At 40.0% G+C, this 17,972-nt stretch overlaps 1 protein-coding gene across 1 annotated transcript in view; it reads right to left on the minus strand.

The window, feature by feature from the left end:
* The window catches only part of DLG2 (discs large MAGUK scaffold protein 2), a 2,300,776-nt gene that overhangs the window by 2,158,583 nt on the left and 124,221 nt on the right, over window positions 1-17,972 (minus strand). The window lies entirely within an intron of this gene.

A 17,972-nucleotide genomic window follows, 5' to 3' on the forward strand; every position in this document is an offset into this window, starting at 1 on the left:
TGTATTTGGAGTTCATTCTACCAGATCAGACTGTTAATCAAGCTTTCTACTTAGAGGTTCTGAAAAGATTGCATAACAGTGTGTGACCAAAAAAAGGTCTGATTTGTGGGGCAGGGGAATTGGTTTTGAACAACAATGCACCTGGTCGCACAGCCATTTCAGTGTGTCAGTTTTTGGCAAAAAACAGTATGCCTCTCTTGCCCACACACCTTACTCACCTGACCCCACTCCATGTGGGGTTTGTCCTCAAATGAAGAGGGATATGAAAGGATAGTAATTTATGACATAGAAGAGGAGAAGAGGAAAACAAGGGAGGTGCTGTCACCTAGCTGAACAGATGAGTTTGAAAAATGTTTCCAAAAATGGAATCACAGATTTGGCAAATGTATTAAGAATAATGGAGAGTATTTTGAAAGTGATAAGGTTGTTTTGTTAAAAGAATTTTTTTAAATACATACCTTGGTAAAAAAATTGCATTTTTGTGTATGTACCCCCTCTTATATATCCAATAAAAAACCCAAAAAATACATAAATCAAACTTTTATAAAGTTAAAGAAAAATAGGCATTACTATAATAATATTAGGATATTTCAATATACAAATCTGAACAATTAGAAAGAAATTCAATAAAAACATAGAAGAACATGGCTGGCCCTACTATGAGACATGATGCCCCTCAGTGACTAAGGGCGATACAGGGGACAGCACCGGAGACACAGTGTGGGAACTGCACCTGACCTGATCCCACCACACCGAGGCAAATCACTGGGGGAGTGCAGCGGAACAGCAAGGGAATGGAGTGGCAAGGTCCCCAGGGAATGCTGAAAGTGGACTTTGGGGCCAGGGCGTGGTGCCCCAACAGACTGGACTGGAAAACGCTCCTAAGGGCCAGCAAACGATCCCTGAACTAACTACAAGCTTTTCTCTTGTGAACTGTTTTGTTCTGTTCTTTTTCAGTGGTTTGTTTTGGTTGTTTTGTTGTCTACAGTTGCTTTGTGCTCCTCTGTCTAGTTTTCGTGCATGTTAGTGACTCCACAGGTCTGTCTGAATAGGACAGGCTGGATGAACTATCTGGATGAAAAACAACGGGACCGACAGTTCCGGGGGGACTTGGGGTGGGGGGGTAGGGGGGGTAAGGAAGTGGTGTTAACAAACCCAGGGACAAGGGAAAAACATGGGACCCCAAATGGTAGAGAAGGGGGAGTGGCAGGCCTGGTGGGAAATGATCAAGGGTAAGGTTGCTTAGAGAAGAGGTATACTCTAGACCAGGTGGCGATGAAGCATGGTAGTAGAGCAGGAGGAAGGTCAAGGGAGATGGAGGAAAGAGCAAAGGGCATTCATGGAGGTCTAGACAAAGACATGTACATGCAAATATATATAGGAGGATGGGGAAATAGATCTATGTGTCTATATTTATAGGTCAAGTATTAAGGTGGCGGAAGGACCTTGGGCCTCTACTCAAACACTCCCTCAATGCATGAATACCTTCTTTTATTAAATTGGAACTCTATGATGCTCACTCTCCCGACACAACGGCTGGAGCCAAAGTGGGTGAACAAGTAAATGTGGTGAAGAAAGCTGATGGTGCCCGGCTATCAAAAGAGATAGTGACTGGGGTCTTAAAGGCTTGAAGATAAACAAGCGGCCATCTAGCTCAGAAGCAACAAAGTCCACATGGAAGAACACACCAGCCTGTGTGATCGAGTGGTCCCAAAGGGATCAGTTACCAGGCATCAAAGAACAAAAATTCATATCATTGACTGCACACCTCCATGATAGGATCGCTGAAGACAAATGGGTGCATAAGCAAATGTGGTGAAGAAAGCTGATGGTGCCCGGCTATCAAAAGAGATAGTGTCTGGGGTCTTAAAGGCTTGAAGGTGAACAAGCGGCCATCTAGCTCAGAAGCAAATAAGCCCACATGGAAGAAGCACACCAGACAGTGCGATCACAAAGTGCCCAAGGGACCAGATATAAAGCATCATGCAAAAAAAAAAAGATATAAGTGTGTGTATGTATGTGTATATATGTGTATATGTATATATGTATGTGTATATATGTATGTATATATCATATTAAATAAAGGGGGAAGTGCAGAGTGGAGACCCAAGGCCCAAGTGGCGGCCAATGGAGATCCCCTCATAGAAGGGTTTAGGAGAGGAGATGGGTTAATTAGGGTGTGAGGTAGTATCGATGAAGAACACAGCTTTCCCCCAGATCCTGGATGCTTCCTCCCCCCAACTACCATGATCCGAATTCTACCTTGCAGGCCTGGATAGGACAGAGGCTGTACACTGGTACATATGAGGGTTGGAGGTACAGGGAATCCAGGGTGGATGATACCTTCAGGACCAAGGGTGTGAGGGACGATGCTGGGAGAGTGGAAGGTGAGTGGGTTGGAAAGGGGGAACTGATTACAAGGATCCACATGTGACCTCCTCCCTGGGAGAGGGACAGCAGAGAAGGGGGGAAGGGAGACTCCGGATAGGGCAAGATATGACAAAATAACGAGGTATAAATTACCAAGGGCATATGAGGGAGGGGGGAATGGGGATGGAGGGGGGAAAAAAGAGGACCTGATGCAAGGGGCTTAAGTGGAGAGCAAATGCCTTGATAATGATTGGGGCAGGGAATGTATGATGTGCTTTATACAATTGATGTACGTATATGTATGGATTGTGGTAAGAGTTGTTTGAGTCCCTAATAAAATGTAAAAGAAGAAAAGAGAAAAAAATGATTAGTGCAAAGACTGTACAGATGTGCTTTATACAATTGATGTATGTATATGTATGAACTGTGAAAAGAATTGTATCAGCCCCAATAAATTGTTAAAATAAAAAAAATTTTTAAAAAAACATAGAAGAACTAAACATCATAATTAATTAACTTGAACTCTTAGACATATACAGAAAACCTCCACACAGCAATAGCACAATATACATTTTTCCCATAGCACATAGAACAGTCTCTAGACCAGACTATAAGCTAGAAAACAATGCAAGCCATAATAAAGTTTAAAGTTGAGATATTACAAATAATTTTCTCAGATCACAATGCTATAAAATTAGAAATCAGCAATAGGAAGATCAAGACATAAAACTATTACATCCATGGAAATAGAACAACACTGCTTACAAACTACTAGTTAACTGAGGAAACAAGGAATGAACTTTTAAAATTCCTTGAAGCATACAAGAATACAAATACAACATATCAAAATATTTGGAGCATAGAAAAAGCAGTACTCAGAGGGAAATATATAGCAATAAACATACATATAATAAAAAGAACAAAAATCAATACCTTAACACAGCATATTCACAAATTGGGGGGAAAGCAGCAAAATAAACCTCTAGACACCAGAAGAAAAAATATATAAAGTATTAGAGCAGAAATAAATTAACTAGAAAGCAAAAAATAATAGAACCAACAAAACAAGAAGTTGGCTCTCTGAATGCAATAACAAATGCAAAAAAATCGGTGGAAAATTAACAAAGGAAAAAAAGGATAGATTGCAAACATCAAGAATAAAAAACAAAATGCATGACATCACTGACTTCAGAATCAATTTAAAATTTTAAAAATAATACAATATTATGAAGGACTGTATACTACCAAAATTGAAGACCTAGGAAAAAATGGGCAAATTCCTAGAAACAAACTACCTAAAGGAACTTAAAATAGACTGATTTAGAAAACCTCAATAAACCCATACAAAAAAAAAAGAAGAGATAAGATTGTTTTAAAATTCCAAATCATAAAAAAGGCCGTGACCACATGGATTCACCACAGAGGTCTAGCAAACATTCTGAGAAGAGTTGACAACCAGACAGAAAACTTGCAAACTCCTTAACTCAATTTATTAAGTGAGCATAACCCTGACACCCACACCAGGGAAAATAGTATCAGAATAGAAAACATAGATCACTATCCTTATGAACATAGATAAAAAAATTCTCCACAAAAACCTAGACAATAGAATCCAACAAAATATAAATAATAATACGGCATGATCAAGTGGGATTCAAACCAAGTATGCAAGGGTGGTTCCTCATTAGAAAAACAATTCATGTATATCACTATATAAATAAAACAAAGGAAAATAACTACATGATCATATCTATTTATTCATAAAAGGCATTTGACAATATCCAAAACATAAGGGAAATTCCTCCACATAATAAATGCCATAAATGCAAAATTAATGGCGGACAACTCACACGGGGAGAAACTTGAAGCATTCCCCTGGCAAACAAGATCCAAAGGTGACATTTATCACCACTCCTACTCAATGTTGTGCTGTAAGTCCATATCCAGAACTATTGAGAAATCAAAGGCAGACATAATGGCAAAGAAGGAGTAAAGCTCTTTATTTGCAAATGACATTATTTTACATGTAGAAAACCCCTAAAATTCAATAAGAAAATTTTTGGAAATAACTGAAAGATTGGGAAGTATGGCAAAGTTAATAGCATCATACAAAAAACACTATTGGAATGCTGTATACCAAAGAAAGGGCTCTGAAAAGAAAATAATACAATTTACAATAACTACCCAAAAGATTAAATACTTAGGGGAAAAACCTGACCAGATAAATAAAAGATTAACCAGTGAAATAAAAGATTGTACATAGAAAATTATAATACACACAAAAAAGAAAACTGTAACACACTACTACAAAAAAAAGACACCTTCATAAATGGAAGATGATACCATGTTGATGGATAGGACGATATTGACTCTGCAGCTCCGGGAGATGAAAATATCTGATCAGAGCACACGGGAGAAGATGAAGGGGCAGGAGGAGAGAGTGGAGCACAGCCTGGCCCACCAGGCTGTGATGATGATGTTCCTGAGTAGAGCAGCCAGTCCACAGAGAGAACAACATGGCTGGCCCCATTATGAGAAATGATGCCAATCAGTGACTAAGGGCGATACAGGGGACAGCACCGGAGACACAGTGTGGGAATTGCACCTGACCTGATCCCACCACACCGAGGCAAAGCACTGGAGGAGTGCAGCGGAACAGCAATGTCATGGAGTGGCAAGGTCCCCAGGGAATGCTGAAAGTGGACTTTGGGGCCAGGGCGTGGTGCCCCAACAGACTGGACTGGAAAACGCTCCTAAGGGCCAGCAAACGATCCCTGAACTAACTACAAGCTTTTCTCTTGTGAACTGTTTTGTTCTGTTCTTTGTCAGTGGTTTGTTTTGTTGTCTGGTTGTATACTGTTGCTTTGTTTTCCTCTGTCTTGTTTTCGTGCATGTTAGTGTCTCCACAGGTCTGTCTGAATAGGACAGGCTGTATGAACTATCTGGAGGAAAAACAATGGGACCGACAGTTCCGGGGGGACTTGGGGTGGGGGGTAAGGGGGGTAAGGAAGTGGTGTTAACAAACCCAGGGACAAGGGAAAAACATGGGACCCCAAATGGTAGAGAAGGGGGAGTGGCAGGCCTGGTGGGAAATGATCAAGGGTAGGGTTGCTTAGAGAAGAGGTATACTCTAGCCCAGGTGGAGACGAAGCATGGTAGTAAGGCAGGAGGAAAGTCAAGGGAGATGGAGGAAAGAGCTAGGAGTCAAAGGGCATTCAGGGAGGTCTAGACAAAGACATGTACATGCAAATATATATAGGAGGATGGGGAAATAGATCTATGTGTCTATATTTATAGGCCAAGTATTAAGGTGATGGAAGGACCTTGGGCCTCTACTCAAACACTCCTTCAATGCATGAATACCTTCTTTTATTAAATTGGAACTCTATGATGCTCACTCTCCCGACACAACGGCTGGAGCCAAAGTGGGTGAACAAGTAAATGTGGTGAAGAAAGCTGATGGTGCCCGGCTATCAAAAGAGATAGTGACTGGGGTCTTAAAGGCTTGACGATAAACAAGCGGCCATCTAGCTCAGAAGCAACAAAGTCCACATGGAAGAACACACCAGCCTGTGTGATCGAGTGGTCCCAAAGGGATCAGTTACCAGGCATCAAAGAACAAAAAATCATATCATTGACTGCACACCTCCATGATAGGATCGCTGAAGACAAATGGGTGCATAAGCAAATGTGGTGAAGAAAGCTGATGGTGCCCGGCTATCAAAAGAGATAGTGTCTGGGGTCTTAAAGGCTTGAAGGTGAACAAGCGGCCATCTAGCTCAGAAGCAAATAAGCCCACATGGAAGAAGCACACCAGACAGTGCGATCACAAGGTGCCCAAGGGACCAGGTATAAGGCATCATGCAAAAAAAAAAAAAGATATAAGTGTGTGTATGTATGTGTATATATGTGTTTATGTATATATGTATATGTATATATCATATTAAATAAAGGGGGAAGTGCAGAGTGGAGACCCAAGGCCCAAGTGGCGGCCAATGGAGATCCCCTCATAGAGGGGTTTAGGAGAGGAGATGGGTTAATTAGGGTGTGAGGTAGTATCGATGAAGAACACAGCTTTCCCCCAGATCCTGGATGCTTCCTCCCCGCAACTACCATGATCCAAATTCTACCTTGCAGGCCTGGATAGGACAGAGGCTGTACACTGGTACATATGAGGGCTGGAGGTACAGGGAATCCAGGGTGGATGATACCTTCAGGACCAAGGGTGTGAGGGACGATGCTGGGATAGTGGAGGGTGAGTGGGTTGGAAAGGGGGAACTGATTACAAGGATCCACATGTGACCTCCTCCCTGGGAGAGGGACAGCAGAGAAGGGGAGAAGGGAGACTCCGGATAGGGCAAGATATGACAAAATAACGAGGTATAAATTACCAAGGGCATATGAGGGAGGGGGGAATGGGGATGGAGGGGGGAAAAAAAGAGGACCTGATGCAAGGGGCTTAAGTGGAGAGCAAATGCCTTGAGAATGATTGGGGCAGGGAATGTATGATGTGCTTTATACAATTGATGTATGTATATGTATGGATTGTGGTAAGAGTTGTATGAGTCCCTAATAAAATGTAAAAAAAGAAAAGAGGAGAAAAAAATGATTAGGGCAAAGACTGTACAGATGTGCTTTATACAATTGATGTATGTATATGTATGAACTGTGATAAGAATTGTATGAGCCCCAATAAATTGTTAATAAATAAATAAATAAATGAAAATCATTTTATTGGGGGCTCGTACAATTCTTATCAGAATCCATACATACATCCATTATGTCAAGCACATTTGTACATTTGTTGCCATCATCATTCTCAAAACATTTGCTTTCTACTTGAGCCCCTAATATCAGCTCCTCATTTTCCCCTTCCCTTCCCAGTCTTCCCTCTCTCATGAACCCTTCATAATTCATAAATTATTATTATTTTGTCATATATTACACTGTCTGAAATCCCCCTTCACCCACTTTTCTGTTGTCCATCCCTCAGGGAGGAGCTTATATGTAGATCCTTGTAATCAGTTCCCCCTTTCCAGCCCACCATCCCTCCACCCTCTCTCACTACTGGTCCTGAAGGGGTCATCTGTCCTGGATTCCCTGTGTTTCCAGTTCGATAGGAAAACTTAACATTGTAAAAATGTCAATGCTATGCAAAACAATCTAAAAATATAATACAATTCTGATCCATATCCCAGCATCATTTTTGAGAGATGGAAAAATTAATCACCAACTTTATATGGAAAGCAAAAAGACCCAGAATAAGCAAAGCACTACTAAAGATATAGAACAAAAAATGAGGCCTCTTGTTTAGAAATGTCAAAACCTACTACACAGCCACCTTAATCAAAACAGTCTGGTACTGGTACAAAGATATGTAAACCTATGGAATAGAATAGAGATCTCAGGGATAAACTCGTCCAACTACTGATAACTGATTTTTAAAAAGGGATGAAATACATTTCATGATTAATAGTCTTTTCAACAAATATAACTGCCATTGAGTCAATGCTGACTCAGAGCAACCCTTTAGGACAGTGCAAAACTGCCCCTCTGAGTTTCCAAGACTGTAACTGTTTACATATTTCTTCCATGGTGCAACTAGTGGTTTCAAACTTCAGACCTTGAGGATGGAAGCTCAATGAGCAACCACTACACCACCAGGGCTCCCTTCTACAAAGAGTACTGACATAATTACATTTCCATTTGTAGAAGAATGAAACAAAACCCATTCTTCACTCCATATACAAAAACAAACTCAAGATAGATTAAAGATCAAGTTGTAAACCCTAGAAATATGAAGATCATCAAAGAAAAAATAGGGACAAATATGGGTTTCCTAATACACAGCATAAACACACTATCAAAAATAATAAAAAAAGCACACAGCCAAAGGCAAAAGAGGTAACTGGGACCTCCTTAAGAAAAAGACACTTAAGTGTATCAAAAGACGTCATCAAAAGAGTAAAGAGAGAGCCCACAGACTGGGAAATAATTTTTGGCAATGACATATTGGACAAAGTTTAGGAAACAAAGATTTCTTACAAGTTATCTCCCCCCAAATGTTTTCCAAACTTAGCTGCTTGCTACACGTGGAAAATGGCTACACTTGGAGGTCAATGAAATTAGGTCAGACGTTATTCTCCCTAAGGACTATCAGCCATCTAGAGCAATCAGACTGTATAGTCTGCCCCACCTTATGGAGGGCCCCCTCCCTTCTGATAAGGGTAGTAGCTTGTTTCCTTGTAGGAGAGCCCAGGGAAGTCAAGCCAACTCAAGAGTGACCAAGGTTAGATCGGTATCATGAATCTAGGGTCCGCCCATCTTGTCACATGTGTACCCCTAGTCCCTTCCCTTCCTATCATGTGTACACCCCTAGCTCATCCCCTTCCTGTTATGCTTATGCCCATTGTATATCCCCCTCCTGTTGTTCATATTGCCTATTGTACAATCCCTTCCTGTGACGTATGTCTTTACCTGTAATTAGGAGGCATGCACACCCCCAAAGATATATAAGCCTTGGTTAGCAATAAGTCTCTCTCTCTCTCCATTCCTCATGTGTCCCATCTTAACATGGATCACGAAGAGCTGCTGAGGTAGCATGCTACCATGAAATGTGTCTGACTCCATTATTTCTATCTCTCTTATTCTCTATGACTTTACTATAATCTTATTTATTATTGCTGTACAATTGTACCTACCGGACCCATGATGATTTGTTATGGGCTGGTTCCCCTGACAACAAAGGACTAATCTCTAAAATCTATAAAAAGTTGAAATACCTTAAGAAGAAAAAGATGATTCATCTAATCAAAAATGGTCAGAGCACATGAACAGACAATTCACCAAAGAAAACATCCAGGTAACCAACAGACATATGATGAAATGCTCATGATCACTAGTCATTTGGGAAGTGCAAATCAACGCAAGGATAAGAAATCACCTCACTTTGACAATGATGGCAAAATTAAAAACAAAAACAGAAAATAGTGCATTCCAATGAGGTTTTGGAGAGATTGGAACCCTCATACACTACGGTGCGACTGTAAAACTGCATAACTACTGTGAAAAGGACTGTGGTGCTCCCTCAAACTGGGAGTAGAAACTATATGAGAAATACTACACGACCCAGCAATCCCTGTACTTGGTATACATCCTAAAGAAACAAAGAACATAGCCAAGAATATATCATCACACCCATGTTTATTGCCGCACTATTAACAATAGCAAGAAGATAGAAACAACCTTAATGTCCACTGATGGGAGAACAGATCAATGTACTTTGGTGTATACACACCATGGAATACCACATAATAGCAGGAAGGGGAAGGGAGGAAAGGGGAATTAGTAACATAGAGGATAGACTGGTGTTGACATGGATGAAGGAGAAGGTCATATCCTACCAAAAGGAGAGGGTCTGGGAGAGCCACTGGGAAGTTTGGTAAATTGTTTAAGATGTTGAGTGAAAATGCAGATCTGATATGTAAAGTCCCACCTAATTCACAATATAGTTTTGTAATCTATCATAAAATATATGCCAAGCAATAGATAATGATAGCTTAGGCTAGGAAAATAGTGGTGGGATATGCATGAAGTGTAAATATATTCAAAATATATTTGGAGGTAGAATCAGTAAGACTTGATGATAGATTGGATGTGAGAACAAGCGAATGAAAGGCATGGAAAAAGACACACACATAGCATGATATATTAGGTTTCAGGCAGGGCCATTAAACTGAATGAGGAAGGAAGAAAGAAAACAATGATAGCAAATGAAAAAGGATATCAAGAGTTTTCTTTGAGAGCATGTTGTTAAGGCAGGAATTCGTTGTTAATCCAGAATTTAACCAAGACATAAGACTGGCTCAAAGATTAAATGCTAAACAACTGAACTAGCTGTGTAAAGTAAAGTCATTTATTCTCTCTGATAATCATTTTCCTCAATTATAAAAGGCACATCCTCTTTAAGGTCACTTCCAGATTTAATTTTCTTTGATTAAATCTTCTCTAGGATATGAAGAAACATTAAGTCTGAAAGTCAGCAGCAATTAATTAGAATTCCAACCCAGACTTGTATGAGACTTAATGTGCTACAGAGTCTCTCAATACCTTCGTTTCTTCATGTGTGAAATGAAAATTAAAATATTGGTCCCCTTTGTAGAAAGGCTCACTGATAATATAAGCCATATTTAAATGTCAAATGATTATAATAAGTAGAATTCTGTTAATGAGGAATTTTTCTCCCAAAATGATTTGTGGTAAGAGAAGAGGCTCATTACCTGCTAAATTATGCCTTACTGCTTTTTTGAAGGGATATATTTATAACTAATGATTTCTCTTTTTTCATCTATTATCAAATTGTTCTTGGTATATGAATCAATACCAAAAAAACTCCCTAATTTTCCCCCAATAGGTGAACCCATCTATAATCTAATCTATCCCTTTATATTTATTTCACCAATTCCAATTTTCCAAGTTTTAAATATACACTAATGGAAAGGGTAAAATTATTGGTAGTCAACTTTTTAAGAGCATGTCTTCAATTTTTTTACACATTTTCTGATTTTTTTCAACAATCTTATTGGCAAGTAATTTACATATATATCCAATAGTTCAATCAATCACATTGCAGAGAATTGTACAATCACCCCACATCATTTTGGAGCATTCCACACACACCCCTAGTTAAATCGACTTTAAGATAATTTATGCAATCACAATCTATTCTAGTGTTCCCTCCCCCCTCCCGTCTCAGTCATTACTCCCAAATCACCTTTCCCATCCTAGCTTCACTCCCCCACCCCTAAGTTCCCCTAATACCAATGGCTCAAGTGAAAGAAAATGTTTTTTAAATGATGATGGCAACATATGTACAAATGTGTTTGATACAATTGATGTAAGAGCTTTAAAAGCCCCAATAAATGATTTATTAATAAAAATTCAGGTCACGTCTATAGGGTGGTCAGCTGGCCAAGTGTTGAGTTCAAACCTCCATAATGAGAGTTGCAATGGTCTTTGCCTGATAGTGAGGCTGATTGAGATTCTTGCCTGTGGCTAGAGCGGACCTGCCAGTGGCTCATTCTGACCAGATACTCTACAGATGGATTGTGGGCTTTCACCATCTTCCATAGCCCTCCACAATTGGGTGTTCAAAGTTTTTGCTCTGATGTTTATCTCCTCACCATGTTCAAACTTTGTAATTGTCATTTTTGGATCACACACACTGATGTGCTTCTTCCATGTGGCCTTAGCTGACTCCTTACTTAGAGGGCTACTGTTTTTTATACAAGCCTTTAAGACCCCACACACTATTTCAATTGATAGCCGGGCACCATCTACCTTTTTCACCACACTTTGCTGTAGCATGCTTATCTTTAGTGATCATTTCATTAAGATGAGTTTTGAGCAGGGCCACGATGTCAGAACTGATTTAGTGCAAGCCCAAAACCCATTCCTGGATCTATGCCTTTATTATATTAATTTATTTATTTTAATTAGTTTGCTGTATTTTGGGCGCCAATATTGTTTCATAGTTCAATCATGTCAAACTTAATTATACAATTTCTTGCATAATCATACATGTTTTCCAAGATACAGGTTTCCTTCCTGGATTTCTTGACTTCATCTCCCTCTTGTCTTCTCTACCCTTCTATATCCCCCTCCCCCAAAACCCTTGTTATAGTTTCTAACCTGGTAGGCTCAACATCCCTTGGTTTCATTTACCTAGAAATAATAAAACAAATACAGCTTTAAGAGGGTAACTCCAATGGTGACCCACGTCTGAGATACACTCTAATGTAAATGAGCATAAGTGGAATATAACAGAATGGCTGTCACAGGGTTACTGGGGTAATACCGGTCTTAATACAGTATACGAGGCATTGATAGATCAAGGCCTTGTTTATTCAGGAACCAACAGTACACCATTTTTGGTACAGCAGTCTTCTTCTAGCTTAGACACAGTGTGTTTTCCGGCTTAAGGTTGCCAGTGTGTCTGGGGTAGAGTCCAGTTCACCCAGTGGAGTTCCCATTTGGGGTCTCAACTGATGCAGCCTCTGGAGCATGACACATGGCCCAAAGGTCAGGATTCAGTGTCCCAGCATTCTGCAGCACCGCTCTGGTTCCCAGGTTACCCCCCAGATGCCCTAGGTCAATTCTGCCCTCCTGCGGCATGCCACTCAAGACCCTCCCTACCTAGTGATCCCAAGAGCATCCTCAGACTCTCCTTTCCCACCTGGCGGTCAGACCTCCCTTCCCTTCCCCCAACAGAAGCATGTCCTCTATTACACAATTTACCTTATGTTGAGTGGTTCTATTTTATTCACCTACCATCGTAATTTTTTAAGCATGAATTTAAATTTTTCCAATATAGAAAATCTGGGACACAGAGAGAGAGGGAGGGAGGGAGGGAGAGAGAGAGAGAGAGAGAGAGAAAGAGAGAGAGAGAGAATAATAATCAAAGAAATTAAACTGTAAAAAGATACTGAAATGGAGTGAAAAGGGGTGAGATATAAGCATGAATTGATGATAATTTTGATCGAACATTTGAAGCTATAGCTTAGAAGAAGGGGGAAAAAGTTCATCTAAGCCAAATTGTTCTATGCCTAAAAGGCATCATGTGAAGGACTAATAAAATGGATTACTTCCCAGAAAAATTGGCTCTTTTAAACCTTTTAGTCACTTTGGCAAGAATAGACTAGATAATGTTCTACTTTTTCAAAACAGAGATTATATTACCCAGGCTCCCTAGACGTTAAGTACAGCCAGATAACTAACGGCATTCCAGGCAACAGAATATGGATAAAGCTTCCCCACAAAACAATTGATACTGTTTTCTTCACCTCTTCTCCTGCTTCCAAACCAATGGCTAATGACTTGTTGGGTCTGGGAAATGAGGAAAGAGCCTATGTATTTTAGGAATTACAAGAACTAGTAGACATATTCTGGAAGAAGCCAACTACACCTGAGATAAGATTTTGAAAGTACTAGATAAGTGTGTGAGGAATGTGAGGGTGCATGAACAAGACTTCACTGATTAGAAGAAACTTAGATATAGAATTCGACACCTTAGAAGAACATGCATGGAATGAGGCAGTTTTACAATCTAGTTGGCTGTAAGAGACCTGGAAGAAATAGCAGTCAACTCTCACTAAAGTAGAAATGACTGTGTTTTCCTGGAAAAATGCTACAGGCAGAAAAGAAATGTGGGAAGTACATATGCTATAATAGATATGCAGGTACTCTGACTCACAAGGTATTCAAATTATGAAAAACTGCACTTTGACCAACTGTTTCTAGGTTTTTCCCTTGGTAAATCTTAGTAATATATGTTACCATTCCCAGATGTTCACTCACAAGCGTTCAAAGTGAATTTTTAAAGATACTGATAATAAAAAACAGTAATGATGAGACAAATGAAAAGAGATATTATATTTAAATCAGAACTGACCTGCAACAGAGACATCAGAACAGAACTCTGTCATGAGTCATGGACCACCTGTATTTCAAAAGGCCAGAAGACCCAAGATTATGGTCCACAAGAAAGTCCAACGGACAGATAATTCACTGAAGTTATCAGGAGTGGACTAGTAAAGGGGGCACCAGCATTACTAAGAAATTTAGTAGCCACTCTCTTTCGCATAACAAAGATGATATAAAAATGGTTACAGAGCAGCTGGCAAAGTATTGGCTGAGCAGCCTAAAATCATGTGCTTTACTCTGTCAGGAACATATCCTACAATCATGTGGCTTGTTACACCAGGAACAACAATGTCGGGATGTACAGCATTGCATTAATCATTAAAGAGAACATTTTTATATAAATCCTGAAGTAAAATATGGTTGATATTCAATTACAGACAAGTGGGCTTGACCACAGGCAACAGACAGAGAAATTTTGGAAATGCCAACAGAGCATGATGCTCCTAGATGGAAAGTAGGGGATAGGGGTAACAGTCAATATGGGTGCTACTTAACATCTATAATCACTAAAAGCAAAAGTGGAGGAGCAGGAGGCTGATGGTTACTTCACCAATAAAAAAATCACAATCCTCTTCTCAGTTCGTAGACCCAAACACATTTTCATAACCCACGGTCTGAAGTACCCAAACTACCATACCACCTTAAGGCTTTCGTATTTGCAATTCTTTTTGTTTTTAATATTCTTCCCCAAAATATTGATTTACTTATCATCCCTTCTTTCAGCCCTTTGCTCAAAGATCACATTTTCAGTTACCTTTAAATACTATCTTTAAATTGCAGTGTTCCTCTTCTAGCATTCCTTTTTATTTCTTCTCTTAATTGTTCTCAATAGCACAAACCACCATCTGACAGTATATATTTTAATGACCTGTGTAGTGCACATGTTTATCCACTAAAATATAACTTCTATGAGAGTTTTTGTATGTTGTATATTATGTCAAGAACAGAACCAGACCACAATGTACATAAAAACCAAACTGAATGCCATCAAATCAAATCAGACTGATAACAACCCTGTAAGAGAGAGTAGAACTGCCCTACAGGGCTTCCAATACCCTAAATCCAGACCGGAGCAGACTATCAAAACTTTCTCCGGTCATGTACATACATAAGAGGTACTTGGAAAATGTGTATTGGAGGAATAAATTCAGGGAAGAAGTCTAACTACAGATAACAACTGGGGAACTATCATACTGTACACAGAATATCCATGCATGATCAGTATGCTATCAGTAGAAAGACAAACAGAAAAGAGGTAAGAGGGAACCTCGGGAAAATTGTTATAAGTCAAGAGAAAAACATTTTAAGAAGCAATAAGTTGTCAACTTAGTGAATGTTTCTAAAAGAGGAATCAGAGCTTTGCATTAGTAGATTTGGCAACATGGAGCTCATAAGTGGGTGTAGGAAGTTCAGCCTTCACTGATAATGGCAGACCCTTTTTAGTATGTGTATTAGGAATGTGTTTCCTTTATTTTATGTTAATTCATAATAGTTTTATTGCCATAAAAATCACATAACACATAATGTAATCATTCAATCATATTAGGTAGAGTTGTGTCATCCCCACCACAATCAATTTTAGAACATTTTTTTCTTTCTCAAATTCACTGTTATCCCTAGGTACTAATGCAGTAAACCTATACATTTCTCTATCCTGGATCTCATATGCAGAAAATCACAAAAAAACACAAACAGAAAGCAAAGGAAAAAAGTCAGAAACAGCTGGGTGCTATGTTCTTTCCAAATTTGTCACTAAAGTCTGACCAGAGGTCTTTGACAGAATGTCAAATCCTGCATAGTCTGAAATTCTGAATGTTAGAGACATGAGATTTTTAAATGCTCAGTTCTCATTGAGAGGTCTAGTGTGTATGATGTCGCCTTGCTACAATAAATCCAGTGTATCTGTGCATGGAGAGTAACTCCTGAGGAAAATAAAAGTATGAATCTGCTGCATCACCTGAAGCCTGAATAGTCACCTACAATGCACTTCTTAGAAGATCTTCTTGAAAGGAATGAAATATCTGTTAGAGAAAGCCAAAGGAACTATAACACAGGCTGTCACAAAGACGGCCTCTGGTGATTGTTTCTCCATTGTAAACAACTTCTTGTTACTACTAATCTAAACCCTGATTCATGATACTTTTTAAATAAGAAAATCAGAGTAAATAAATATAAAAAGAATATAAAATTAAATAAATTAAAACAATATTTTCTTATTTTTTAAAGATCATTTGGGGGGCTTTTACAGCTCTTAAAACAATCCATACATCAATTGTATCGAGGATATTTGTACATATGTTGCATTGTTTTCTAAGCATGTACTGTCTACTTGTGCCCTTGGTATCAGCTTCCATATAATCCATATAATCCAGCAGTGTATCTGCTGGGCACATATCCTAAAGAAGTAAGCACCATGACATGAATAGACACAGTATGTTGGAAACAATCTAAATGCCCATCAGTAGAATAATGGATAAAGAAATATGCACACACAGTTCACAATTGCAAGGAGCTGGAAGCAACCCAAATTTCCATCAACTAATGATTGGACTAAAAAACTGTGGTATATACATACAATGGAGTACTACGCATCACTAAAAAGCAGTGATGAGCATATGAGGCACATAGCAGCATGGGAAGAACTGGAGGAAATCATGCTAAGCGAAGTAAGTCAGGCACAAAAGAACAAGTACAACATGAGCCCACTGAGGTAAGTATTTAAAAAAATACAAAAGGGGCATAGAGGAAAAAGCTACTCTATACATACGTTTTTGGGGTGAAGACAGTGTAGTATGGCAGAGACCAGATCAAAACCATGGATGCACATGGTAGACAACGGTGGAGGAGGTGGGGAAAGGAAAATAAAAGGATGAATATAAGGAACAAAAGGGGAGTGGGGGCATGGGGCACTAATCCACCCAAGGGGAGGGTATTGTTTATGTCTCCACAGGGAAAGTGGACAAGACTTCAACCCAGTGCCGCAAGGTGTGAATGCAATATCCCGGCGTGGAGTAGGGAACCAGTGGAGAGGTCTGTGAGGCTGGCCCCAGTACCATAAATTAAGTGGATTCCTGCCCCTCCCCCGAGAAGTATTTGTTTCAAAGGATGATATTGATTCTGCAGCTCCGGGAGATGGACATATCTGATCAGAGCACCCGGGAGCAGATGAAGGGGAAGGAGGAGAGAGTGGAGCACAGCCTGGCCCACGAGGCCGTGAGGATGATGTTCCTGAGTAGAGCAGCTAGTCCACAGAGAGAACAACATGGCTGGGCCCCACTATGAAACATGATGCCCCTCAGTGACCAAGGACGATACAGGGGACAGCACCGGAGACACAGTGTGCGAATTGCACCTGACCTGATCCCACCACACCGAGGCAAAGCACTGGGGGAGTACAGCGGAACAGCAATGTAATTGAGTAGCAAGGTCCCCAGGGAATGCTGAAAGTAGACATTGGGGCCAGGGCGTGGTGCCCCAACAGACTGGACTGGAAAACACTCCTAAGGGCAACAAACGATCCTTGAACTAACTACAACCTTTCTTTCTTGATGTGTTTTGTTGTGTTATTTGTCAGTAGGTTGTTGTTTTTGTCTTGTTGTCTGGTTGTATACTGTTGCTTTGTTTTCCTGTCTTGTTTTCGTGCATGTTATTGTCTCCACAGGTCTGTCTAAATAAGATAGGCTGGATGAACTATCTGGAGGAAAAACAATGGGACCGACACTTCCAGGGGGACTTAGGATAGGGGGAGGTGGGGGGGTAAGGAAGTAGTGTTAACAAACATGGGGACAAGGGAACAACATGGGACCCAAAATGGTAGTGAGGGGGGAGTGGCAGGCCTGGTAGGGAATGATCAAGGGTAAGGTTACGTAAAGAAGAGGTATAGCTGTAACCCAGGTGGGGACGGAGCATGGTAGTAGGGCAGCAGGAAAGTCAAGGGAGATAGAGGAAAGAGCTAGGAGTCACAGGGCACTTATAGAGGTCTAGACAAAGACATGTACATGCAAATGTATATATGAAGATGGGGAAATAGATCTATGTGTCCATATATATAGGTTTAGTATTAAGGTGGCGGAAGGACCTTGGGCCTCTACTCAAGCACTCCCTCAATGCATGAATACTTT

The sequence above is a fragment of the Tenrec ecaudatus genome, chromosome 4 (assembly GCF_050624435.1).
Source record: "Tenrec ecaudatus isolate mTenEca1 chromosome 4, mTenEca1.hap1, whole genome shotgun sequence".
Classification (NCBI taxonomy): Eukaryota; Metazoa; Chordata; class Mammalia; order Afrosoricida; family Tenrecidae; genus Tenrec; species Tenrec ecaudatus.